This window comes from Arachis ipaensis, chromosome B10 (genome assembly GCF_059453495.1).
Source record: "Arachis ipaensis isolate K30076 ecotype BB chromosome B10, ASM5945349v1, whole genome shotgun sequence".
In the NCBI taxonomy this organism is placed as follows: Eukaryota; Viridiplantae; Streptophyta; class Magnoliopsida; order Fabales; family Fabaceae; genus Arachis; species Arachis ipaensis.
This window is the reverse complement of record NC_142435.1, coordinates 1,670,413-1,682,906: the sequence shown is the minus strand read 5'-3', so window position 1 is coordinate 1,682,906 and position 12,494 is coordinate 1,670,413. Positions and strand designations below refer to the sequence as shown.

At 35.7% G+C, this 12,494-nt stretch overlaps 1 pseudogene; it reads left to right on the top strand.

Moving 5' to 3' along the window:
* The first annotated feature begins 5,901 nt into the window (after positions 1-5,901).
* On the top strand, positions 5,902-9,245 carry LOC107619900 (uncharacterized; annotated as a pseudogene).
* Positions 9,246-12,494: the final 3,249 nt, after the last annotated feature.

Genomic DNA, 12,494 nt, shown 5'->3' with positions numbered 1-12,494 from the left:
TCTACTCTGCCGAAAAAGGAAAGCATGGCAGATCGCATTATTCATCATTTAACTATGAAAGGTCCACCCAACATTATTAAAGGAAGGAGTGATGCTACAACAATAATAATTCAACGTAACTGGTAACATTTAACTCTCAACATGAAACGAACTTGTAGACTCTAGCACGCAATATTGCCATTGGGCAAAACTGGAAATACGCCTACTCCCTCACGTCACGTGTCAGGGAGATCAATTTCTTTCCCTCCCAAGTCCCCAAAATATCTTCACACTTGTAGCTTTTGTTTTATTTTCTTCACTTTTTAATTTTCTTAGAGATTATATTTATATCACTTTTTTAGTATTATCATTGTTAAATTTTTCTATTAGCATTTTTTATTAATATAAAGAACAAAATGGCTAAATCATTTGGCTGTCGGAAATGGCCAGGTTAATTATGCTTCAGCCCATTTTGGATGAATTGAATGGGTGTTAGATATCAGCCCACTTAGCCAAAGTCCTTCACAGACTGGGTTGAATCAATCTCCTCTGTTTATCTCGCTTTGTTCATTGTCCAAAAAAGTAAAAGAAACTCTTTTGTTCAAGGATTGGAAATATGAATTCTTTATACTCTCTGGCTCGTGATTCAGTTTTGTAGTTTTCTTCTTTTTGGGCCTATACCAAAAACAGTTTTTAATAAATTAAGGTCACGAGTGAATAGAGTTTGATCTTACATTCTTAGGTAAATTCTATTCATTAGCCTATATAAGGCTATAAGTATAAAGGAGCATCATATATATTGTTGTAAGTTCAAATTATTTTTAAAGTAACACGCTGCCAAATCACAAATCACATAATATATATGTTTTTCGGCCATGGATTCTTTATTCTTACTTTATATAGGAGTATGATTTTTTATTGTCAAAATAATTACAAAATAGACCTCCTTTTTATTTTTTGAAAACATTAATAATTAGATATTGATCCCTCTAATTTTTGTTTTTTACACTTTTTCTTTTTTCCTTTTAATTTCAAGAAAAAATTACCATTTGTATCCATGAACTTTACGAACACTAACAAAAGTACCCATGAAAGAAGAAAAGTGACTTTGTATCCATGAAAGGCTGGATCTGTCTGTCAATAGTACTCGAACGTCATTAAAACGTTAGCTCCGTTAAGTTAAAAGCCAACATGGCACGTTAACTGCTTACCTGGCTTTTGATTTTTAATTTGAATTTTTTTAAGAACTTTCCAGGTGGATATAGGAGAGAGAGAGAGAGAGAGAGAGAGAGAGAGAGAGAGAGAGAGAGAGAGAGAGAGAGAGAGAGAGAGAGAGAGAGAGAGAGAGAGAGAGAGAGAGAGAAATGTTAGAGTCACTTCGCGCCATTCCATCTTCTTCCCCACCACCCTTATGCATGCCCTAGCAGAGAGAGAGACGTGAACCACGTACTGAACCCGACGCCACCAACCAATCCGCCCAACCGCCTCCGTTCGCCCAAAACACCACCGGCGACCAGCATCACCCAATCCTTCTTCCATTTTCTTCTCATTTTCCCTATTTCTTCCCTCCTTTGCGCGTAGTCACTCTGTCTCAGCGCGAACAGCCCCTGCTTCGCATCTTCCAGTCCGACGAGGAACCAAGGGCGGCGAACTTTTGTGCCGATGCGACCGCCGCTCCTCCGCGTCGCCAAATTTTTTCGTCCTTCCCTCTCATCAGCGCAGGTTCAATTCCCTTTCCCTGCTTTCCTGTCTTTCTTCTCTTTATTTTTATTGCTTTTTCACTCTGATTTAGTGATCTGGGTAGGTTAAGTTACATGATTTCTGTGTTTTGGAGTGAATGTGTTTGCTGTGGCTGAATTTTCTGGGTTGTTTGATGCCAACATAGAACTAAACACGCTGTCTGAATTTGCTGCACACCACATGCTCGATATATCGCCTGAATGAAGTTTTTTATTTAAACCTTATATCTGATCAGCATAGGGCTTAAGTTTTGTTTTCATTAGGCATTTTAATTCACAAATATGCAATTTTCTGAAGTTTGTGATGATGATTGTGATTAAACTTTGGTTATGCGCTAGTTGAATGTCCTTGTTTTACACCAAGTTATCTATATGTTGTTGTCACTCAATGAAGAGATACCTACCTAACAAAATATAATTTGGTAAATTCTTCATATTTTACACAGTTGAAAATAATACCACCACCACCATAAGATAATTATAGTTTTCAGGGGACATTTTTATGAAAACATTCACTATTTTACATGGGTTGGCAGCAAGCATAGCCTATTACATATTCCTCACCAAACATCATAACATATATATCTCAAATCATTATTCTATAAATCAATAATTGAAACCCCATTTTTCATGTAATAAATAATGGAAAGGATTAAGGGATGTATTGGGCTGATGAATGCAGTTTAGCTAAAATTTCAAATAATGTATAACTAAAATTTTACTAATTCTCAATTATTCTAATAAATTTAAATCATATCTTTTTTATTGTGTAATAGATTTATAGAAACAATAGTCATTTAATTATTGAGTGAATCATATTTTGTAATTTAATAATTAGAAAAGTCATAAACATTCTCCAAACTTTTTCGTGAGTCAATTTTAGTGAAAATAGACAATTAACTTTCTCATGAACCAGGATTTGTTCATTTAGTGGTAATAGACATACCTACATTTTTAATAAGATTTACATGAATAATAATATTTTAAGAAACTAATTATCACGTTAATGTTTGAATATTTTTTATCTTAAATATTTTTTATTTTAAATTTTTATCTATTGTATAACTAAAATATTTTTATCTATTTTATCCTAAATATTTTTATCTATTATAGTTTAGCTTCTCTTATTGCTTGTCTCAAATAAAGTGCAACTGTTTTCTAAACTTTTTGATGATGATTGTGATTAAACTTTGGTTATGCGTTAGTTGAATGTCCTTGTTGAAATAGTAGGTATATTGATATGGACTGTTCATTCTTTTTTTATTGACAAAAATGGCTACCACGACGCATATCACATTAATAATACACCATAGAGGTAGACTTGAAAGGGGATCGGATGGCAAGTTGTGTTATGCAGAAGGTGAAATTACTGAGGTGGAGAGAGTTAATGTGGATACTCTGAATGGCTTCTTCATTAGTGACCTACTGAAAGACATTGGGTATCCAATCATCTCCGATTTCTACTGGCAACAGCCTGAAATAGAAATTGAGGGTGGTTTGAGGCTTCTGCGACTTGACATGGATGTCGTTAAGATGTATGAAGCTGCTGTGGAGAATGGACATAAGATTGAATTATACATAGAGCACCCAATTAGCCAAGCAGATGTTGTAGATACGAATGAAGAAGTTGGTGTAGAAGCACCTGATCAGGTTAATGTAACTCCATCAAGGAGGAGGAGGAAAGTTTGTGTTAGAAAGACTCCAACTCCAAAGAAGGCAACAGGTCCTAGAAGAATTCTTCACCTGGAAAGGGTACATACTGAAGCCCAAATTACAAATTACAGAGGAGACCCATGGTACAGAAAAGGCCCAACCAGATGCCAGCCCAAATCCATCAGTTCCAGCTACACCAAACACAGTTCATGTATCTGAAGAATCTGCTACACCAAATATAGTTCCAGCACCATCTATTTCGCTTGACAACAATGCCCAGCCAAAGTCACCAACATACACAGAGCCACCCTCTACCTCTGATGATCCACAAGACGAATTCCTCACCCAATGTGTTCCTTTACCGCTCGTAGAGATGGTCCTAGAGAGAATCTTGATCCTCATAGAGCAAAGAGGAGATATGGCCCCATTAAATGTACATATTGTCTGAAGGTATAACCTAATATTCCATATCTCATTTGTTTACTTCTGCATATTGGTTGTATTGTAAAGAAATTAAAATTGCAATTATTGCTACTGTTTTCTCAGACTGGTCATAACAGCAGAGGATGTGACAAGAAGAAAGAAGCTATGGCTAGTGGAGGAGCTGCATCAGGTAGTGGTAGTCAGCATCAGGGTGCAGCAGCAACAACTAAAGGTATGGGTGTTGATGATCTTGATGACGATGCTGCCAGAGAGCAAGAGATGTATTGGGAAGAGATTTTGGAGGCAGCAGATACTGAAGCATCAGCTTCAGATTCACCCAGTGTAAGTTATTTATATCCACTCTCTTCTTCTACTTATTGGCATAAAAATAAATTTATCTTGTATTAAAAATTTGAGCCAATGCAATTATCAACATTTATAGGTGAATGTTGATTATCTGAACTGTGTGAATCCTTCTGAAGAACCTATGGCAGTAAGACCTCCACCTTCTAACTCCTCTACTGCATATGTGCCACCTAGACCTATCATAAAGCCAACCATGTCCAAGAGACCAATTAGGAGGAGAAATATTAAGAGGCCACCACCGTCACAACCTTCTCCCCTCAGACCTGCCCCACCACAACCTACTCCCATAACGCCTACCACACCACAACCTTCTGTTGTTAGGCCTACATCACCAACTAACCAACTGCCTCCAAGAATTACCAGACAAACAATGCATGGTGCAAGCCGAGGGACCACTACACGATTTATGCAATTCATGCCAACTCCACCATCCACAATTCAAACACCAGGCAGATGGCCAGTACCTGGGTTCCGTCCGCCAACAGGAGCATCTTCAAGTGGCAACAACAACGGGATTTCTAGTGGCAGCAGCAACTCTACACCCAACAAATAGGATTTTCTAGTGTGAATTTATTTTTTGATGAAGTACTTACTGTAATGAGAGCTCCATGAACTCTTATATTATGATTTTTTTGTAACTCATGCCTAGTACTTAAACAGCACAACTTGATGCTTTCATGTTCATGGTTTGTAAAGGTTCTATTAGGTACATTTGATTTGCTACTGCTACATCAAACTCATACCCTCGTTTTGAGGCTTTTGTTGATAACTGCATATGAGTAAATTACTTCAAGGTTTATTATAGCTTATGGAATGAATATTTAGTTCCATTTCCAGGTTACAACTTTGCTATTTATTTTACAATACCATGTTTTTGGCTAGATTAAGACAAATCACGACATTTATATTTCTTTTTTGTCAAAATTGAGTTAACTCCAATCTAACAGATATCAAATACATTAACAATCATGGACATTAATGTCATAACACAACTTGACTTTTTCCACAACAAGTGAAGATAGTAATAGAGTTTCGAAGTTCATCATCATCGAGACCAACCAGCTTCTAAGTTCATCATCATTGAAACCAAAAAGCTGCAAAAAAAGACCCCAGGACAACATACACCATAAGCACAGTTACATATTGATTAATTGGAGTAGATTCAGCCCTACACAAATCAGTAAACTCAAAAAAATACTTATAATCCATGACCTAATAGTTCTAATTTCACCCTGGAGCTTCCCTATCTTTAACAAGATCTTCACACTATTCTCTTAAATCTCTCTTCTTTGCCCAGTGAGATTGACCTCATATTTACTACAGGAGCTATCTTGATTTTTTCTAACAAGGGCTCTTGCCAGTCCCTCCCATCCTCCGTCAATCTCATCCACCCATACAAAATACTTGCAATCCATCGTCTGTAGTGTGAAAGGGAGGAATAAGGAATCATTCACAATAAGTTAATCTGATCAGAAGCACAAAAACAAAAAGACTTACCTTTCATAGAGGACACCTTACGAACCATCTCCCAGGATTTGTTAAGGTTCCATATTGTAGCAACACCACACCCTGTCCACAAAAGCATCTCCCAGACAAAGTCTTCTCTTCACCCCTCTTGGAAGACGAAGTCCCTTCTTCGCTGATGCTTCCATTCGAAGAACATTGGTTACCTCTGCTTTTCCTAAACATTCTAGGGTTTTGAAATTGAAATTGGGGAAACAGTTGAGGATAAATTAGGGGAATGGGTGATGTTATAACGGTATATTTATGCTTGGACACGTTAGACTGCTGATTCAAAGTCAGGTAAGTAGTTAACGTGCCATGTTGGCTTTTAACTTAACGGAGCTAACGTTTTAATGACGTTCGGGTACTATCGACAGACGGATCCAGCCTTTCATGGATACAAAGTCACTTTTCTTCTTCCATGGGTACTTTTGTCAGCGTTCGTAAAGTTCATGGGTACAAATGGTAGTTTTTCCTAATTTCAAATTCGGAGAAGAGGAGCATGTATGTTAGGGTTTTTCATTCAATTTCAATCACTGTCATTCTCTCATCCTCTTCCTTTGCTATATCTCTCGTTCGCTTATCCTTGCCGCCACGCAACCTGCTTCCGTTGACGTCGCGCAAGACGCTGCCTCAACGCTTGGAGGTTAGTTAATCATTATGCATTTTCAATTCATAGATGCCTTTTCTCTTCCTCTCCCTCTGTCGTCTCTCTTGTCCGCTCATCTTCGCAGCGCAACCCGTATATATGATTTGGATTTTGGAGATGACAAGTCCTTAGCTAAAAATGGATATGCATGTTGGTTTTGATATGTTCTGTCCTGTCTTGTCTTGTTAATTGCATGAATTGTGGGGAGTGAGGGACCTATATTTAGAGTTTTTTTCTGCCCCTTCACTCTCTTGGATTTGATTTGCAATGATTTTGCAGGAACAGGAGTGCCGAAAATCTGTATGGTTATGCTTTTTCCGCCCCTTCACTCTCTTGGATTTGATTCGCAATGATTTTGCAGGAACTGGAGTGCCGAAAATCTGTATGGTTATGCTGCTGGAGGAAGCTCTTGGGCAGAATGGGATTGAGCTGATTGTTGACCCCAGAGATTTTGCCTTGGTTGTTGATATTGTGAACCGTATCGTAATGGGAGAGAGCTGGACTGGGCAATTCCCGGTCAAGAACAAGATGGGAGAGCAGTTCTTGGCGGTGGCGACGAATACTCCTTTCTATGATGATGATGGAAGTTTAGTTGGGATTATCTGTGTCTCGAGTAATTCGCGGCTCTTTGTTGAAACGAGAGTTCCGTGCTTGGCTACAAACAATGCTAAATCAGGTTCAGGCTCTAGGCCTCTTAGAAGTAGCATTTCAAATAAACTTGGCTTTGATACTCAGCAGCCTCTCTAAACTTCTATAGCATCCAAGTTTTTGAATTTGATTAGTGCTGTAACTTTCATATTTCCATAATTTATACTAGTATAACATAGCATGTATTGATGTTAGAACCATTAAACAGGCATCAAAGGTAAGTAACAAAGTTAAGTCAAGAATCCAAACAGGAGAAAATAACGGTGATCGTGAAAGTGGGAGCGGAGGAAGTCATCAATCTGAGCATTTTAGTTTCTCAGAAGTTGGTGTTGCAAACCACAGAGAAGATGCTAATTCCAGTGGAGCTAGCACACCCAGAGGTGATGTGATGCAGTCCCCTTTTGGTATATTTTCTCATGGTGAGGAAAGATCCCAAGGAAAAAGTCTGAAAGAATCTGCCGATGATAATGAAGGAAAATCTATTCACAAGATTATAACGTCTAGGGCTGAAGCATGGATTCAAAAGAAAACAATGGCATGGCCATAGAAAGCAAATGATCAAGAAGGATCGGAGGCAAAGGATGTCCGTGTTGCTGTGCCTTTCTTGTCAAATGATCATCAAGAAAATCAGTCAGTTAATCAGAAGCAAGAACGCCAAGGAGGTGAAAGGAATCACCCTAGTAACAATGAGGCTTCAAGATCCTAGTCCTCGTCCATCAATATTAACAGCACAAGTAGTGCCAGCAGCTGTGGAAGTGCCGGAAGTTGTGCTGTCAATAATAAAGTGGATGTGGACAGTGATTGCTTGGATTATGAAATTTTGTGGGAAGAACTGACTATTGGAGAACAAATTGGACAAGGTATTCATGCTCTTAACTAAAGCATTTATTTGTTAATAATCAGTTAGAAAATAAGTTTTTGACAATCTTGAGAAATAAACTGTTTGACAATATGCATGCTTTAACAAAAGAACTAGCTTTTACGAGAAAGAATCTTGACATGTTAGCTTTAATTGGACTTCTTATGTTTGAGTTGGTTGATTCTTTATGGATTTCTGGTCATTTTTATATAGCAGCTACTTGTATTTTGCATTCTTATGCTTTACCTGTTTATCACTTTATTTTTTAATTGCAGGTTCCTGTGGAACTGTATATCATGCTCTGTGGTATGGATTAGTATGTATTTTTCTCTTCTTGTAGTTTATGGTTTTGATACATGCATAATGCATTATTCTAGGACCTAATAATGTAGAAGAACTTAAGATATCAACAACAATTTTCTTTTCAGAATTTGCAACTAGAAAGTCCTTTAATGTGTGAACTGAGCATTATTAAGTTAAGGGATCACAGCATTTCTAGAAGGATTGTAAAATGGGGAGATTGCTAAACTTTTGATGGTGATTGGATTAGTCATTTTATTTTTCTTTAGTGATATCTTAATGTTTCTTCAATTCATTGGTGGTGATGCTTGTAACTGAGTCTTTTTCAATTTGATTTGATTATTCCCACGGCCCCCAAAAAATATATATATGTTGTCTTTCTATGTAAAAAATTTGCACCACTACTTAAAAGTTGTACAGCAAATAGTGAAACCAAAAGGGAAAGAAAAATAGTTTTCATTTGACTAGATAGATTAGAAGAAGAAAGTTTGTCATCTTTATAAAAGTGTTGTTACCTTCATTTTTCATTTTTTTCACCGGTGGGAGCTTTCTTTACATCATTTGCTTTTTACAATAGCAAAGTTTATCATATACTATCTACTGTGATCATGAACAGTATCATTATTTTTTCACTACAATTTTTTTTCAATTTTGAGAGAAACATGTGATTATCTTCTGCAGGAACCCACTATAAGTCCTGTTTTTTGCAAACGAGATGGGAAGGTAATAGCAGACTACTATGTCATAGTGATATGTGTACCCAAAAAGGCACTATACAAGTTCATGCAGCAGCTGAGAGCGGTGAGTTTCTACATTATTTTCAAAGCATCTGTTTTGGATTTCATATAAAGCCTTGTTATTCTGAATGACTCGAGTCCAAATAACCCAATTATATCTGATTTGGGATAAAATGTTAGTCTACATGATGTATTACTGCCACTAGCAGTGGCTAGCATTACTACATGGACTTGGCATAAAATAGTGACTATGTAAATTTTCTTTCATCTATGATTCTCATACTCATTTTCATGTTGATTACATTCGTTTAATGCAGATTGATGACAGTAACGTTCTTATATCACCCTTGACCTACATTTTTTATGAGGAAACACCAAGATGGCGCTAGCTACTTTCTGAACTTGGACTATAGCCATTTATGATTAATGGATGAAACCTTTTTTCTATACTATGGGCGCAGAAGCGCATCGATTTTGATGAAAGCTGCAAAGTACATCCCGTTCAGAATTAGAAACTAAAAACACATTTTTTTTTATTTTCATTAATAGCAACTTCTAGATTGATATTGGTTGGAAGTTTTGTAGCGAGCAAGCCTATATTTTCCTCCTTTTTGTCTCTCTTTGGCACTTGTTAATAATATGGATAAAGAAATAAGTTCGTTTTCTTGGTAGCCTTTGTTTTTCATTTACTTCTTTAGTTGAAAAAAGTGTAGATGAAGTTGAAGGTTCAATGGTTATGAAATATAGCTTTGGTGTTGTATTTTTTAACTTTCTATTATATTTTTTAACAATTGCTTAAGATAGATCAATTTTATCTTATAAATTCAGGTTATATTTGAACTTTGCTCTTATTTTTTTTGGATTAAGCTATGTTGTACCTATTATACTCAACAATAATTAATTACGATAATATATAGATTGCTAATAACTTATATTAACTGATAAAGTAAAGAAAATTAGTAATATGAAATTGTAATATGTAGAAGAAGGATAAATTAGTGTATAAACTAATGAAAAATAGCTTAGTAATTTATCTTTTAAAAAAAATAGAAAAAATATCTAATAAGATAATTTCTCACTTTCAAATATCTTCATGTTCTGATTTTACTTTGCTCCTATATGTTCCACCTTGCTCCTATATTTTCAAGCATTTTCTTGGATTACGAGACACAAATCGTTGTACTCCTCTAAAATGTAATTCTAATTAGAAGTGTGTTGAAAAAATTATGTTAAAAATACTTTGTTATAAATATTACCTGAATATTGAAATCATCTTGTAGAGTACATTCTCTCATCCAACTCGTCACCAAAACTTCACTATCATTTTTAAGATACAAAACATTCAACAAATAGTTATTATATACATATAAGATATAAACTATTGAACTTGTTATGATATTCAAAAAAATTAAGAAGATTTATGATCTATTTTTTTGAATGGATAGACCAAAAGGTGTGATAGAAAAAAAAGTAGAGTTTATAATCATAAAAAATATGATCATCTAACATTCGCTTCTAAATGAATTGTCTGTATAAGAGTGAATTGTACATGATTTAAATTGACTAAGAGTACTAGTTATAACAAACGGTTATTTAAATTATTAAATTATTAAGCGATTTTAGATGATTGAGTACTGATTTAGAACAAATAATTACCACTTTAATTAAATAATAAACATAATTTAAAAAATTAAGATATTACCGTCATAATTAATAATTAGTGAAATTAAAATTTTTTAATAATAGACAAAATCAAAAATATTTTGGTAAGATAATATAGATGGTGTATTATTAGTAATTAAAGGGTATATAATTAGTTCCACCTTATTAATAATAATAATAATAATAATAATAATAATAATATAACAAATTAAAAAATTTTAAATATACTAATAAAAAATAATATTATATATGATTGTACTATTTAATTTAAATTGGATAAGTTTTGAAAAAAAAATTTAAAATCTAATTCAATTTATAAGGTTTATTAAAAATATAATCTAATCAAATTTAAATTAATGTGATTTTAATCTATTTAGATTAAGATTGGATAAGATTTAATTTAAATTGGGTTGGATTTAACCACCCGGGGACCGCCTATTAGGGGTGCACAGACCCGGCCCGGCCCGAAAGCCCGGCCCGGTCCCGAACACTTTAGGGACTAATTTGGTGTGATTTTATCGGGTTTAGGGTCGGGTACGGGTCTCAAAAATAGACCCGGTCATTATTTCGGGTCGAGTCCAGGCCATAGCTCGGGTCACCCGAAGTCGGCCCGGTGGCCCGGTCATCATACACAATTAATATTTTGTGTTATCAATGATGGATCATGACTATTCTTATGTGGAATTTAAGTATTGTAAACCTTAATATTTTGTGTTATTAGTCATTATAAGACTATAAGTTAATGTTTTATGTTTAGAATGCATAAGACTTTAGACTAATACATAAGATTGTGTTATTTGTATTGATTTAAATATTTGGTATTATTAGACAATATTAATATTGATTGTGGTTATGCTTTAATATTGATTGTGATTATGCTTTAATTTTGAAGAAAGGTTGGTTCTTGTTATATTTTTTAAATGAATTTTACTATGTTAACTAATGGTTGGAGTATTAGAAATTTGGATATTTTTACATGCTAGCTTACAAGAAGGTATCAACGTAATGTAATGTTAACGGCCCGGTTTTTACCCGATTTTTATCCGGTATAATTGTGACCCGAAAGTGTATTGGTTTCATTGGGTTTAGGGCCGGGTTCGGGTCTAATAAATAGACCCGGTATATATTTCGGGCCGGATCTGGGTCACATCAAACCCGGCTTCACCCGACCCATGTGCACCCCTGCTACCTATAATATTTTTCCACCCTTTAAGAACTCTTGTGGTCGATAAAACATAAAAGGAGAAACACAATTACACCTTTGGGAATCCTATTTGCAATGTATCCTTGTGAGTTCATGTTTCGCCATCCGCGAACAATGAAGAATTGGCTTGATGAAGTCACCGGTTCAGCGGGCCAGGGGTTTCAGGTAGGCTTAATCTGCGGATCCACCTTCCACTTCTTCAAGTCCCTTTGCATCTCTCCAACCCATATTTCTACCGCTTGCCACGCCGTCCGCCTCAATGCACCCCGCGTCGGGGGCAAGTTTGCCGCCTGGTGTTTCCTCTACAATGTCTCCCACGACGCCTTGATTTTTGTTCGTCAGAAAAACGATCCCTGGGACCGCATATTTGCCCCGGCCATCAGCAGCGGGCTGCTCTCATTGTACCGCCGCAGTCTCAGAGCCACCGCATGTTTCAGCATGTTTGGTTCTCTCTTCGGCATAGTACCAGAGGTCGGCTCAATCATGGCGGAAAAGCTCGAGGCAGATCGCAAACATGAGAAAAGGGTTTCGAGCAAGACAAATTAAACCTAATAATTTACTTCTTGTATTAGGTATAAATTTCACTCTTTTAATCTAAGATCGATTAATTTTCTCAATTTCTTTGGCAATCGTCAATTTAGCATGCATATTGATTGTTATTAGATAGGTACCATAGTATCAATGCATATCTAGTTCTGTTAGCCAGTTTTTTATATAATGGGGTATGTTCTTTTTTTTTTCTTTATTATTCTTTTGGTGTGTGATTAGTGAA